This window comes from Grampus griseus (assembly GCF_964374135.1).
Source record: "Grampus griseus genome assembly, chromosome: 3".
NCBI classification, from domain to species: Eukaryota; Metazoa; Chordata; class Mammalia; order Artiodactyla; family Delphinidae; genus Grampus; species Grampus griseus.
This window is the reverse complement of record NC_139019.1, coordinates 4557216-4572457: the sequence shown is the minus strand read 5'-3', so window position 1 is coordinate 4572457 and position 15242 is coordinate 4557216.

The following is a 15242-nucleotide window of genomic DNA, read 5'->3' as shown; positions in this document are numbered from 1 at the left end:
GGACACTTTCCAAATTGATGAAGACCCCTAAGTGTCTTTGGTATAACTTTGAGAAGTGTAGGAATCTCATCAGAGATCAATTTATCATTTGTCAGTATTTCACATTGGAGACTAATTTCTCAGGTAACTGACTCATTGTTTTATAATGATTTTTTTATCATAGCTCAGAGAGCAATGTTTACCAACTTTGTCTCTAAATTGGGGGGATATGTCTCTTTTGCAGCATATATACTGTCCATATACCAAAGTAATGAAATACTGAGTAGCTATTATATTTCTGTATATTAAAATTATAACAAGTTTCTTGGTAAACTTAATCACAAGTAAAATCTATCATGAGGCAACAATTTCCAGGGATCATTCTTATTCATATTTCCCAGGCAGGTGCTTCTTGGTATTAAAGGTTGCTGTGCCTGATGGTGGGGAAGGGAGCCATCCTTAATGATGATTTAATTCTCCTCCTTCTTCCTATATCACAGAGGAAAATTTGGAGCCAATAACTTGCATGACTTGTCAAGGTTACTGGATGTGGGTCCCATTTTAATATATTTTAAAATGTGTGTGTACATTTTTACCTAAACAGAAATCTGATAATGAATGAGTCTAGACGAGATCATGAACTTTCAAAAAATGATCTCGACAAAACCATCTACGTTTGTAAATGCATGGCCCCAAATGGGATAACGGGAGCTCTGTTCTTTGTGTCAAGAAGAGTTGACATGTTTAGACCCTGTTGCTGTTCTGTAGACTGTAGCCCAAGAACAGCTGATCCATACTCCGTAGGCATTTGGTAGGAAATGAGTAACGGAAGTGAAAGAGAATGGTTGATTTTCAACAAAGCCCTCAAACAGCCACATAGACATAAGGAAATCTGAAAGTTCTATCTTCTAAGAAGGCCTATTAAATAATCTTAAGTGTACACAGGGCAGCAGCCCGGCCACCTTTGTAAGAAATTCACCATCCGTGCAGGTCCCAGGCCCCAAGAAGCAGCTGTTACATCTCTTTGTTAGAGCACAACTGGGTCAGAACCAGCAAGTTAGAAATGACAAGGCTGGGACTGGAGACCTGAACCAGACTCTGAATTCCCAGGAGTGACAAGTTCTATCATCAGATTCCCTATGGGTTTGTATTCATGTGTGCTTGTGTGTGTGTACATGCTGGAGAGAGACAAGTAGGATATATTTTAGCAAGTGACTTGAAATATGCAGACACATCTGGGCACACAGGGAAATCTGATTTACTGAAGGCTCATACTTGAAAGTCAGTGATCCAAGGTACAGTTTTTTTTATTTCATCATTTTTTTTCTTCTATGTACCCCAACCATTTTACCCACCTACCCACAGTCTTTTACTAAGTCGCAGTGTAGGAAGCCTGTGAAAGAAGGCAGCCGCAGCTGAAGTGGGTGGGGTGGAGCCCTGCCCACCAGATGCCCCTCACACCTCATTCTACGGCTTCTCCCCCAGTGCAGCCCTGACTTCAGTGGCAGCTGCGGTGGGCGGTTGGGTGCAAGCACAGATTCAGCTCACGTTGGTAGAATCTATGAGGGTTAATTTTATGTGTCGGCTAGGCTAGACTGTGGTGCCCAATTGTTGGGGCAAACACTAGTCCAGACGTTGCTATGAAGATATTTTTTAGAAGTGAATATCATTTAAATCAGTAGACGCCCCCATTCCTTAGGCAACCCCACATACACACAACACTGGACCCTTCTTGCTTTGTGGCAGCCGCACAGCTGCAGGGCCCACCCCTGAAGAGGGGTGTGACGTGCCAGCAGCCATAGGCCCTGCAAGTGGGGCAGGCCTAAAACATCTGTCCTGGGTCCGGCAGAGAGGGAAACCTCTCCTGGTTTGTCAAAAGGGGGTGGTAGGTTTGATGTCACACTGCTTGGCCAGCTCCAGCATCCTCTGCGCTCCCCTGACTGGGGTCATCCTTGTTTTCCATAGTCAATCATAACACAGCACAGACAGGTGCAAGGTCAGGGCTGTGTGTCATCAGAGCTCGCCTCCCAGGTGCTCAGGGGATGAAAGTCTGACCAGTGCTCACAGCCCCCGTCTTTCAATGATTCAAAGACACATCAAACCCAGAAAAGCTGGGGTAGTCACTCAGGTGCTGAAGATGCTGCACCCCATCTGGAATTTGTACCAGCTTGGGGACAACCTGCAGCATGTTCTTTCTGTCACCACGGGTGGACCGGGCATACCATCAGATGAGGACAGCAAAGAGGATAGACACATGGGATGAGAACGACAGGCTGATAGGACGGGGGCCAAGCGAGGCAACACGATCTAGTCATCTTCTTGGTGGCAGGGTCCAACCGGGCGGGGGAGACCCTAAACGTCCTGAGTGTTAAGACATGGGAAAGAGATACAGTCATCATGCCAGGGGCCACGCTAAAAGGACAGACAAATGAGAGACAGGGCCTACTTACCCACTCACCCTGATTCCTCTCGTCTTGGGGACATTGCCCAGGGAGGGTGTGCGCTGCCAGCTGAGAGCAGTGGCACACCTGGGACACATGGCAGAAGGTCCGGTCTCTCTACCCGAGCCCCTCTGACTCTCCTCTCCACTGTCTCGAGGCCTGGAAGACCCAAGGACCTTATGAGTGTTTCCTAGAAATCTACCGCTGGACTGCACACCACACATCACACCCTGACAGCCTGGGAAGTCTATGATCTTTCACAATGGGTGAAACAACCTAGCACAGAACACACTCCTGTCTTTTTTTTTTTTTTAATTAATCTTTTGATCCATTTTATGTTGGTTTTTATGTTCGTTTGTATTCCCATATGTTGAATTGTTTTATATGTATATTTTTTTCCAGATTGTGTTCCATTATAGGTTATTACCAGATATTGAAAAGACTTCCCTGTGCTGTAGGGTAAATCCCTTTGCTTATCTATTTTATGTATAGTAGTTTGTATTCTTTTTTTTTTTTTTTTTTTTTTTTTTCCGTATGCGGGCCTCTCACTGTTGCGGCCTCTCCCGTTGCGGAGCACAGGCTCTGGATGCGCAGGCTCAGCTGCTATGGCTCACGGGCCCAGCCGCTCCACGACATGTGGGATCTTCTCGGACCGGGGCACGAACCCACGTCCCCTGCATCAGCAGGTGGACTCTCAACCACTGCGCCACCAAGGAAGCCCTAGTAGTTTGTATTCTTAATGCCTGTGAATACATTGGCTGCTTATATGATGAGGCTCTGCTCTCTGCCTTCTGACGTGTAGGTGTCAAAATAAAAGCCACACAGAGTGGTCGGAACAACCACACTTTCAAGGACAGGGCTCAGTGCCCCACTTAGAGCTGGTGTGGTGGATTTCAGGGAGATCATTTTCCGGTTCCAGAATTAACTCTCAGAAATACCTCCCAGAGGGATATAGAATCATAACCTATGAGATATTTGATTTTATTACATTGATTGTGTTCACTTCAAATTTACATAATAATTAGATGGCATTTAAAACTTATCCAATATCATTAAACTTTGAATAATACTTCAGTATTAGCAAAGTGCCTAAAGAAAACAGCACACAGATTGAATGATATTTGCGGAGCCTAAATCTTAAGACAACTTATCTGGTTCCTACTTGGAGGGGACTTGGAGTGTCCATTTCATTCCATCTGGAAGAAATCTAAAACGTTTGCTTTTCCATCCCCATCAATTGCCTTCCTCTCCTTTGAGGTCCCAAACCATTACCCCAGATTTCCTTTTGGGTCTTTAGCTGAATATAGTATCTAAGGTGAGGGTTTCAGCCATTTTGGTAAGTTGCTCAGCTCCCCTGGGTCTCTCCCATGTATACTTGTTATTAAATTTTTGTTTGATTTTCTCCTGTTAATCTATCTCATGTCAGTTTAATTCTTAGACCAGCCAGGAAAACCTAGAAGGGCAGAGGAAACTGTCTTTCTCTTCGACAAAAAGAATGTACATGTGAGATGAGAGAGGGTTACCTTTGAATAAAATAAACATTTTATTTCTTATTAATTTAGGTAATTATGAAAGGTTTTTAGAACATCAGTCACAGAACAGATACACTTTGAAGTTTAAAAATGGCTGGCAAAGAAAAGGACATGTACAGTATAGCAAATATGCAACCCAAATGCCACCCACCAATCCTCTCTCCACGCACGATCTGGGTACCACTGATCTGAAGCCCCTCCCCTACACCTGACTGGCCTCAGAAACCTTCCAGTACAGCTAGCCTCACTAGGAGCTTCAGGGGATTAAGTCCCGGGACATCTTCTACTCAAAAGGTAATCCAGAACTGTTAATATTACATTTCTTCCAGAAATGTTGCCTCCTGAGGGTTTGGTAAACATGTTTGCTGGGCCAGGAGGAGACAGTTAGGTAAGACTAACCCTTACCTCTAGGCCCTGCTGAGTTTCCCAACCACATTTACCCATATTCTTTACAGGCATCTCTAGTGATAGCTCTGTTTGGGGAGCACTCCCTTTATTAAATTCTTAAGGTAGCAAGAGGGAAGTAAAAAAGAGAGACTTCCTGAATCTTCTGTTTCTTAAAAATAATCAGCCTAAAATAATCCTCATGCCAAAGAGACACGTTTGCCAGGGGTTGGCGGGGTGAACAAGCTTTGCTCCCCTACACTTGTCAGACGGCTCACAAACTAAAGACTCAGAAGTACAGGAAATGTACTTGTTTAAACATCATCAGTGATACCTAAGTCATTTTAGTATTAGTCTCTAAACTCTTATTTTAAACACATGAAAAAACAATCATAAGAGGAAAGAATGCTGGATTTGGCTTTGAAAACTAATGTTGTACAGTCTGCCATCATGTGTGCTACTCAACAGTAAATAAGAGAAAGGCAAAGAGAAAAACGTCTAGAAGAGCTGTCTTCAGCGCTCGGCAGCCATCGGTGAGCAAAGCAAATTGAACTTCACCCTCATGTTCTCAGGCTGGATACTGTCTAAAAAATTCCACTTGCTCTTCTCAATGTTCATTGAACTTTCATGGCTCGGTTCCCTTGCTCACACTGTTCTGGCTGTTTGGAGTCTCATTCTCCCTCTTGCTTACACCACGCACATGACTCAAGAACCAGTTCAAATGTCTTCTTGGGGAGACCGTCCCTGGTATGAGCTTCGCTCTGCCCTGCTCCCCGACAGACCTCTGGCTGGTTCATCACAGAACCCCTGGTTGCCTGGCATCCTATTTCATGGCTGGGAAATATTTCACAGACTCTAATAAAGGAGCCATGTGAAATTTCAGAAAGTCTCCTGTGCTTCCTTTTGGAGTCACATAGTAAATGACTTGGGTGCTATGGTAAGATGCATTTGTATTATTTACTCCACTAGAATATGATTTCTTAAAGGAAGACTTGCCTTATTCAACTTTTCTTTCCCTTCTCCTTCTCCCCAGAACTCCTCTTTGAATGTAATGAGTATTCAATAGCTGTTGACTTTTTTCTTAGACTTTCTTAAGTTACATTGCTCACACTTTTGTCTTTTATTCAAGGTATTCTTTTCTGCCAGCCCATCTTTGGCAGGTAGAATAATGCCCCACTCCCCTGCAAAGATGCCCAGGCCCTCAGCCCTGGAACCTGTGAGCCTGTCGCCTAAGTGGTCAAAGAGACTTTGTAGGTGTGATTGAGGTCATCGACCTTGAGATGGGGCAATTATCCTGGGTTATCGCAGAAGGCTCAGTCAAAACATAAGTTCTTAAAATCAGAGACCCTTTCCTGGCTCTAGTCAGAGATAGATATGGTGACAGAAGAAGGTCGCAGAGATGCAGTGTGAGGATTCACCCCACCATGGCTGATTCTGAAGATGGAGGATGGTACCAGGAAACAAGGGATGCAGGCAGCTTCTAGAAGCTGGAAAAGACAAGGGACAGATTCTCCCTGTATTAATCTCCCAGGGCCGTCATAACAAATAACCACGAACGTGTGTAGCTTAAAAGAGTAGTAAATTATTGTCTCCTGGTTCTGGAGGCTGGGAGCCCACATTCAAGGTCTTGGCAGGGCCATGCCCTCCCCATGCTCTAGGGAAGGACCCTTTCTTGCCTTTTTCAGCTTTTGGTGGTTGCTGGCAATCCTTGACATCCCTAGGCACATAGATGTATCCCTCTATCCTCTCTACATCCTTCCTCACACAGTGCTCTCCTGTGTCTCTCTATTAGATTAATTCTCTTGTAAGACCATCAAATGTTGCTTTATGCCCCCCCCAATTCAATATAACCTCATCTTAATTTCACTGATCACATCTATAAAGACCCTATTTCCAAAACACGGTCACCTTCTGAGATTCCGGGCAGACATGCATTCTGGGGGGGACATCATTCAAGCCAGTTCACCCCCTTAGAGCCTCCAGAAGGAACAGAGCCCTGCCAGCACCTTGATTTTCATCCAGTAAGAACTATTTTGCACTTCAGCTTCCAGAACTATAAAATAATAAATCTGTATTGTCCAAGTCATGACCTCTGTGGTAGTTTGTTCCAGCAGCTGTAGGAAGCTATAGATCGTCCAGTTTGGGGTCACTGATTTTGTCTTATTGTCAGCCATACATGTTCCATTTATCCTGTGCTCTCTTCACTCAACAAGGACAACATATTCTGAAATATGACAGAATAACATAATTCACTGCAGATGATCTCTGGTAAATTCCAGTAAAGGGCACAATGAAGTTGTTGAGTTCCCCTGTGTTTCTTGCTATAGGTAAAGTACAAATGGCTATGTTATTACCATAGCATGCATTGCTTTGAGAACATAAAACTGTACCATCCTCAGAGCATCTTGGATTTCATATACTGAGCTGCTCAACTCCGATTCCCCACACACGCTCTTACTGTCCTTCCTCAGAACCTGCCCAGTCACAGTGAAGAACAGCGGCAAACCGGAAGATTTTTCTTTCGTCACAGCCAACTCTGAGAAATTCAGATGATACATATGGACACCTTTCCCATTTCACACACAAAATAATGTGACTAGCAAAGTAGTGTAGCTGTGGCTGAACTATTACCTACTAAGAATAGACATGTTCTAACCTTTAAAATAAACATTCAAGCATTTACAAACACTGCTATGAAGATACCATTTAATCCTGCCCATTCTTTTCCATCCAGGCTGTTCCTGCATGTTTGTTCAACCAAGGAATTTATTTTTAAGCCAACAAACAAGGCACACAGCAGCCGGAGGGGAAGGCGGGCACATGGCCAGGGACTCTGAGTTTGACAGGTATGGTCACACTGTCAGGTATGCTAAACTGCCTGAGAACATGTGGGACTGGGGTCCTTAGGAGATGGTGAAGTCCCATAAAATAGTCTAAGCCTTTGTCTAATGGCATGTCACAATAATTGATGCTGGGTCCTTATCTTTCATTCCTCAATTTAGAATTTTCATCTCATGTTACTTGATTGAAATTTGAGGATTATGGTATAGAATTATAACATGTTCTTTCAATACAAAATATTAATACTTTAAAACACAGCATCTTTCAAAAATCAGAGGAAATAAATTAGGAAGAATTTGGAAGGCATTATGCAGTTTGGAAGGTATGATGCTTTTAGGAGCTAAGTGCATTTTTGCCTCAGAATTTTTGACATTATATAGGACATATGTATGATCATATATATGTGTAAAGAGATAGCAGCATACTGTGCATAGTTTCTGGCACATATCACAGAAAATGGCATTGGATAAATTCCTCATTGCTGTGTGTCTGTTCAGGTTCAATGAATTTCTATATTAAGCCCCACAAATGAGATCAGAACTCTTACCAAATTAGCAAATGCAGAGCAATGGATAAATTTCATCTTTGACATGGTCTCTTGGGAGACTTCTAGGCATTTTAATATGAAACAAAGAGCAAGATAATCTTCACGGTGAACCCAATTTGCCTTTGTGTCCCTACCAAAGCATGTAATAATATTTATTCTTGCTAGATTAACGGTCCGGTGGATTCTATTGTGCAGAAATAAATGAGAAAAAATCATGGGCAGTGTCTCAGAGCTTGGAAGAATCTCAGTCGGGGTCCCTGTGGATGCAGCTGTCTCAGCTTATTTCACGTGTCCAGGGTGTCCCTGACCCACTGAGAGAAGGAGACGGTCCTGGTCTTCACAGTAGCACCCAGCACGTCCCTAGTCCTGGAAGGCTTACTGGTCTGGGGTCTTTTGGAGGCAAGATGGTTGTAAAACTAAAGTCTAGTGTCATTTGCAATGCATGTTCATACCAGCGCCTTGAGGCTCTGAGTGGAGAAGTGGGTGACAAAAATGAATGTCCCCATGCTTGCCTGTCCCAAAGCAGGTAAGCATGCTGAAAGATTGTCACATTTCCCTCAGGCTAAGACTCACACCGTGCCAACTGGCTTCAGTCTCCTATTTTCCAGAGAGACAGGGTTATCAGTAGTGCCACTTTATTTTTTTAATTTATTTTTTATTGAAGTATAGTTGATTTACAATGTTGTGTTAGTTTCAGGTGTACAGCAAAGTGACTCAGTTTACATATATATGTATATTCTTTTCCCTTATAGATTATTATAAAATATTGAGTAGAATTCCCTGTGCTATACAGTAGGTCCTTGTTGGTTATCTATTTTATACATAGTAGTGTGTATATGTTAATCCCAAACTCCTAATTTATCCCTCAGTGGTGCCACTTTAGTGGGAGAGGACCCAGTGTAAGTGTCAGCTACGGCCCTCTGGTGAAAGGCTGGGTGGTCTGTGTGCTGGGCTCTGGCCAGGTGTGGCCAAGGCCAGGGCCAGAGGGCTGAACACCAGTCTCTGCTGTTTGCTTTGTCTTTTATAGGTGGCATTGACAAACTCTGGAATTTTTTTTTTTTTTGAGTCTTTCTCCTCCTTTCTAAATTAGGAATGATATTACTTTCCCTAACTATTCTCTACCTAATTATTTTCCCAAATGATTTATTTGTTAGTTAGTTCCTTAAAAATTGCATGAAAATATATTAACAACTGTAAATTCTCTGCTAATGTGAGGTGAGGTATTACTATCACAGCATTTGTATCTCAAAAATAGAAATAAAAACAAACCCTCCCCTTCTATCAGTAAATTAGAATTTATGATCCTCACTTCTCAGACTCTTAGGAAAATCAAGCCATAGAGAGATCGATCACCTTGCACCAGGTTATGGAGCGTGGTGATGTGGAAGGTGTCAGTGATGCCTCTTCCCTCCTTTCTAACCCTGTGGGAGACACAGGTGACAGGGGCCGTTATCAGAGTTTCCCTTTGGGCAGGTAAAATTGTTGATGCCTTTAGATGTCTCTAATTACCTTAAAAGATATTCTAAATTGCCAGATATATTTTTCAGCAGAATGGATTCTAAATCAATTTTAGAAGAGTTTGGCTGGTCAGGCTGAAAGTGAATCATTAGACCGACTGTCAAGTGGTTGGGAGATGGGTCTTTAAAATGACAATCGCTAATATTAATCTCAGGCCTTGTCTCAGGAGACTCACAGCACAATCCAGGTATTGATCTTATCGATATTCATAAAAACCCTGAGGAAGAAGGAATAAAACAAGCCCAGACTTTCTTTTCTGATATTTGCAAACAAAGCAACTGACAAAGGATTAACCTCCAAAATATACAAGGCAGCCCATGCAGCTCAATATCAAAAAAACAAACAACCCAGTCCAAATATGAGCAGAAGACCTAATAGACATTTCCCCAAAGAAGGTATACAGATGGCCAACAAACACATGAAAGGGTGCTCAACATCACTAATCATTAGAGAAATGCAAATCAAAACTACAATGAGGTAACACCTCACACCAGTCAGAATGGCCTTCATCAAAAAAATCTAGAAACAATAAATGCTGGAGAGGGTGTGGTGAAAAGGGAACTCTCCTGCACTGTTGGTGGGAATGTAAATTGATACAGTCACTATGGAGAACAGTATGGAGATTCCTTAAAAAACTAAAAATAGAACTACCATATGACCCAGCAATCCCACTACTGGGCATATACCCTGAGAAAAGCAGAATTCAAAAAGAGACATGTACCCCAGTGTTCACTGCAGCATTATTAACAATAGCCAGGACATGGAAGGAACCTAAGTGTCCATTGACAGATGAACGGATAAAGAAGATGTGGCATATATATTCACATATATACAGTGGAATATTACTCAGCCATAAAAAGAAATGAAATTGAGTTATTTGTAGTGATGGACCTAGAGTTTGTCATACAGAGTGAAGTAAGTCAGAAAGAGAAAAACAAATACCGTATCCTAACACATATATATGGAATCTAAAAAACTGGTACTGATGAACCTAGTGGCAGGGTAGAATAAAGACGCAGACATAGAGAATGGACTTGAGGACACAGGGAGGGGGAAGGGTAAGCTGGGACGAAGTGAGAGAGTGGCATGGACATATATACACTACCAAATGTAAAATAGATAGCTAGTGGGAAGCAGCCGCATAGCACAGGGAGATCAACTCGGTGCTTTGTGACCACCTAGAGGGGTGGGATAGGGAGGGTGGGAGGGAGACACAAGAGGGAGGGGATATGGGGACATATGTATATGTATAGCTGATTCCCTTTGTTATAAAGCAGAAACTAACACGCCATTGTAGAGCAATTATACTTCAATAAAGATGTTAAAAAAAAAAAAAAAAAAAGAGAGAATGAAGGCTGGGACCTAACAAGATGGGGCTGCCCCCTCCAGGCTTCTCAGGATGGGGGTGCTCATCGTCTAGGTTCTGGGCGGTAGTGCAGGTCCCTCCTGAGTCGAGGTGGGTCATGAATATTAATGAGATCCTGACACCCTCAGGGGAGCACAGCCCCCTTTGTGCCTCAACAGCTTCCAGGTTTCATATTTAACTTTGGCAGTACTCAGTCCTTTGGTATTTTTTTTTTTTTTGAGGTAATATTGCTTATAGAAGAGCCCTAGTGCTTAAATAATTTGTGGATAGGAATGTGAAATTGAAAGACTCTGAATTTATGTCCACAGAGTGGAAGACATCTGCTCCTGGGAAAACAAAGGGCTATAAATATCAGTATTAGATAAGAATTCCAGTCTCTCCTCCCCCTCTCGGGCATTTCAGACTGGGATTTAATGATCGGCAAGACCAAGTTCTGCCAATTAGTCCTCTACCCGCGGAATATGGCGGCCTGATTATTTCCAAGCCTTTAATGTCTAATTATTTACAGAACATTTAGTCGAGGGCAGAGAGACCATGAAAGAGGCTCATGACCTTCAGGCTCTTTGTAAAGTAGACTTCCCAGCGGGGGAGCCTGAACAGACCTGCTCCCGGGAAATCGCGGTGGTTTTTCTTTCAAACCCCTGCGCAGCATCAAGCTTAATTATCTCCCAGCCTGGTACAGGGGAGATGCTGGGATAGAGTCGCATAGATTGTTAGTGTGCTACTCTGATTTTTCATAATGACTGTTTCTCAGCCGCTACTTTCATTGTTGCTGACAAGTACTGATTAAAGGACACAAAGAAAGCGTATATTTGAAGGTTTGGGAGCTAATGTTTGCCAGACCCTGCTATTTTCAGCTAAGTAGATGTGCTCTCTATGTGTGGGAGGGAATGGTGCCAGGGAACAGGCAGACACATAGTTTCTCTACATCCTCAAAGTTATTTCCAGATTAAAACCTAGAAGTGTGAGCAGTAGAGCAGGGAAGGTGGAGAGAGAGGTAGAGTTATGATCATGAATATTTTTAACAGCTTTATTGAGTTATAATTCGCATACCAGACAATTTGCTCATGAAAAGTGTGTGATTCGATGGTTTCTGGTATATTCACAGACATGTGCAACCATCATCACGGGCACTTTTAATACATTTTCATCACCTCAGAAAGAAAATCCATACCCTTTATTTATCACCCCCATCCCCCCTCCTCCATCCCCCGTCCTTTGCCAACCATCAATCTACTCTCTGTATCTGTAGATTTGCCTATTCTGGATGTTTTGCATACAAGGACTCATATAGCATGTGTCCTTCTGTGACTGGCCTCTTGCATTTAGCATAATGTTTTCAAGGTTCATCCACGTTGCGCCATGTATCAGGACTTCATTCCTTTTTATGGCTGAATGATATTATATTGTATGGATAGACCACATTTTGTTCTGTCCACTGATGGACATTTGTGTTGTTTCCATCTTTGGGTGTTATGAGTAATGCTGTTATAAATATTAGTGGACAAGTTTCTGTGGGGTAGGTGTGTTCGTTTCTCTGGGGTATAGGAGAGGGATTTCTGGGTCGCACATGTTTAACTGCTTGAGGAGCTGCCAGACCGTTTTCCAGAGCAGCTGCACATTTTACATTCCTACCAGCAGTGCATGGGAGCTCTGAAGGGTCATTCAGATTTCTATGTCCTTTCATGACTTACATTCTGCACTACCCATCCCTGGCTACCCCATTCTCTCTGAGTGGGAGTAGGGCCACCAGGCACCAGCTCTCTTTGCTCTCCCTCTCCTCAAATTCCCTGTACAGACCTGGCAGGAGCACCAGAAGTGAACCCCATCACTGGCTGGCAGGGGCTCTCTCATTGATCACATGACAGGGTGGACTAGGTGATTACTCCATTTCAGGTAAAGGGCTACTCCTGGTCTCACATATCACCTGGACTTGCCAGGGCTACCTCATTTCTTTCCTCTGAGTGGCTGAGGTGCAGTAGAGTATAGGCTTCCAGTGAGCAGAACTTCCTTCTGTTCCCAGTTGAGCCTATTCTCTCTATATAACAGCAGTTACTGATCCATCCTCTCTCAGCCTTACTTACCTCATTTACAAAAATGCTGGAACAAAAATAAAATAGCACAATGACTGACACAAGGTAACTCTCCATCCCTGTGAGTTTCCTTCCTTCCTTCTTTCTTTCCTTCCTGCCTTCCTTCCAATAGGGTGAATGTGAGGTCATGGTACCCAATTGACTTATTCAGCTCACCCAATGGAAAGGAGAAAGGCTGGGACTCACCCTCTGATGCTTTAATTAAAATTCTAATGATCTTTCTTTAGATTTTTATTTTATGTTGGAATATAGTTGATTAATAATGTTGTTTTTAGTTTCAGGTGTACATCAAAGTGATTCAGTTATACATACACATGTATTTATTCTTTTTCAAATTATTTTCCCATTTAGGTTATTACAGAATATTGAGCAGAGTTCCCTGTGCTATACAATAGGTCCTTGTTGGTTATCTATTTTAAATATAGCAGTGTGAACATGTCAACCCCAAACTATCTTTTCTGATGCAACAGAGTTGGGCTTGGGTGATGTTTTTATCGGTTAGAAGCATTAAATATGAGAAAATCCAGGGCTCTGGTGGATTGCTAATTAAATTTATTCATTACCTTCTTAAGTACTGAATTTCCTTGTAATATTAAAATACTGGTGTGTTAGTTGTTTTGTGACTATTATAGTCATCTTTACCAGTCTCACTTCGGTAATAGTTCTGTAAAATGCAAATTTCTGGCATCCACTGATCTAAACAGCAGGGGTTGGGAAATTTTCCCCATAAAGCTCCAGATAGTAAGTAGTTTCATTCTGGCAGGCCCTACAGGCTCTGTTGCATTTACTCACTGCTGCTGTAGTAGGTGAAAGTAGACATAGACAGTGGTTAAGCAACAGGCATGGTCAGACTGTGCCTACCCATGACCCAGAGGAGCATCAGATGCCATGCCAGCCCCCGGATACACGGGAAGTGGTCAACTGGGGTAGAGATACCTCCTTCTCTGTAGAGGATGCAGGCAGCACAGCAGGGCTGAGGTAAAGTCACCATCTTCTCTTCTGCTTAAAGAGTTAGTGCTGATAATTTTCTTGAAGCCCAGGTCAGAAGCTGAATGTCAAAGGTGATGGGTAGTGTCACACTGTGAGGGTGGTGGTTAATAAGCGACACTAAAATCAACCCCAAAGAAGGGTATACATGTCCGGTATATTATAGCTGGAGCTGTGGCTCCTGCCAGGAAGGGCCACATCAGGTGACTTGAGTGGAACACTGTGTCTCCCAGACATGGAAGGAAGCCAACAAGGAAGACCAAGCTGGAGGAACGACTGAAGCCCAGGTAGAAAGCCATCAGGTGAGTCCTCACCACCTAGAGTGGAACCAAACTCTCTATGAAGGACTACCTCAGAGGAACAGTGGGACCTGGGATAGAGATGGTATTGGGAAACTGTGTAGAATTTCATGAGCCTTGTTGGGCACCATTTAGTGCTTGCTTATCATTTAACTTATGACACATTCTTGTCAATATTCTTTCAGATTGAGTGGTTTTCTTGGAGTCTGATTGGAGGTTTGATCTTGTGAATCTTTGTATCATTAATGCAGCAAATATTTACTGGGCCTTTCTTGTTGCCAGACACTCTTCTGTGTGTTGGATCTCCTGGCAGAAGAATTACATACATGATAAGATTCAGTAATAAATAGAAGTCATGGCAACATCATCCTTCCGTATCAATTAGTCTGGGAATTGTGTCTCAAAGGTAAATGGTTTGAACAAACTGGGACCTAAGGACACAAGGTTGGAGTGTTGGTATATTAGTCATCCATGGTGTGTAACAAATCACTCTCAAACTTAGAGGCTTCAACAGGTCCTCCCTCAGGGTCTGTGGATCAGGAATCCAGGATTGGGTGGTCCTGGCTGAGGGTCTTCCCTGTGGCTGGGGCAGCAGTCATCTCAGGATTCAGCCAGGGCTGCTTCCAAGCTCACTCCCATGACTGTTGACAGACCTCAATCCCCTGCTGGCTGTAGGTCAGAGACTTGAGCTCCTCACCATGTGGCCTCTCCCTGGGGCTTCTCACAACATGGCAGCTGGCCCTTCCAGGAGCAAGTAACCTAAGAGAGAGAGAAAGAGCCAGATGAGAGCCCAAGTCATCTTATAACCTCACTTGGGAAGAGACACCATTACTTCCACCATATGCAGCTGGTCACAACCCTCATATGATACGGGAGAAGATTCACAGGTGTATGAAAGCAAGGAGACAGGATTCATTGTAGCCCATCTTGGAGGCTGGTTATCACTCCTGAGATAGCATCGGTTTAACCCATATCCAGGCAGTTTCCAGACCCAACTGCAGGGAAGGATCCTGATGCTTGAGAATAGAAGGAAACGGGGTCCATGTTTCTGGGAACAGGGGTGACCTCCCTGCTGTGGGCCATCCCTAAGGCTGAGCTGAAGGGCAGCACATCATCCTCTATTCCCCAGGGGAAGCAGTGCTAACACACACACCCAAACATCAGTGTACAATGAAAGCAATCATTCTCTACAGGTGAGAAAACATGCACAGGTATGAGGACTCTGTGTGACCTGACGAGGGAGGGAAATTGTAGG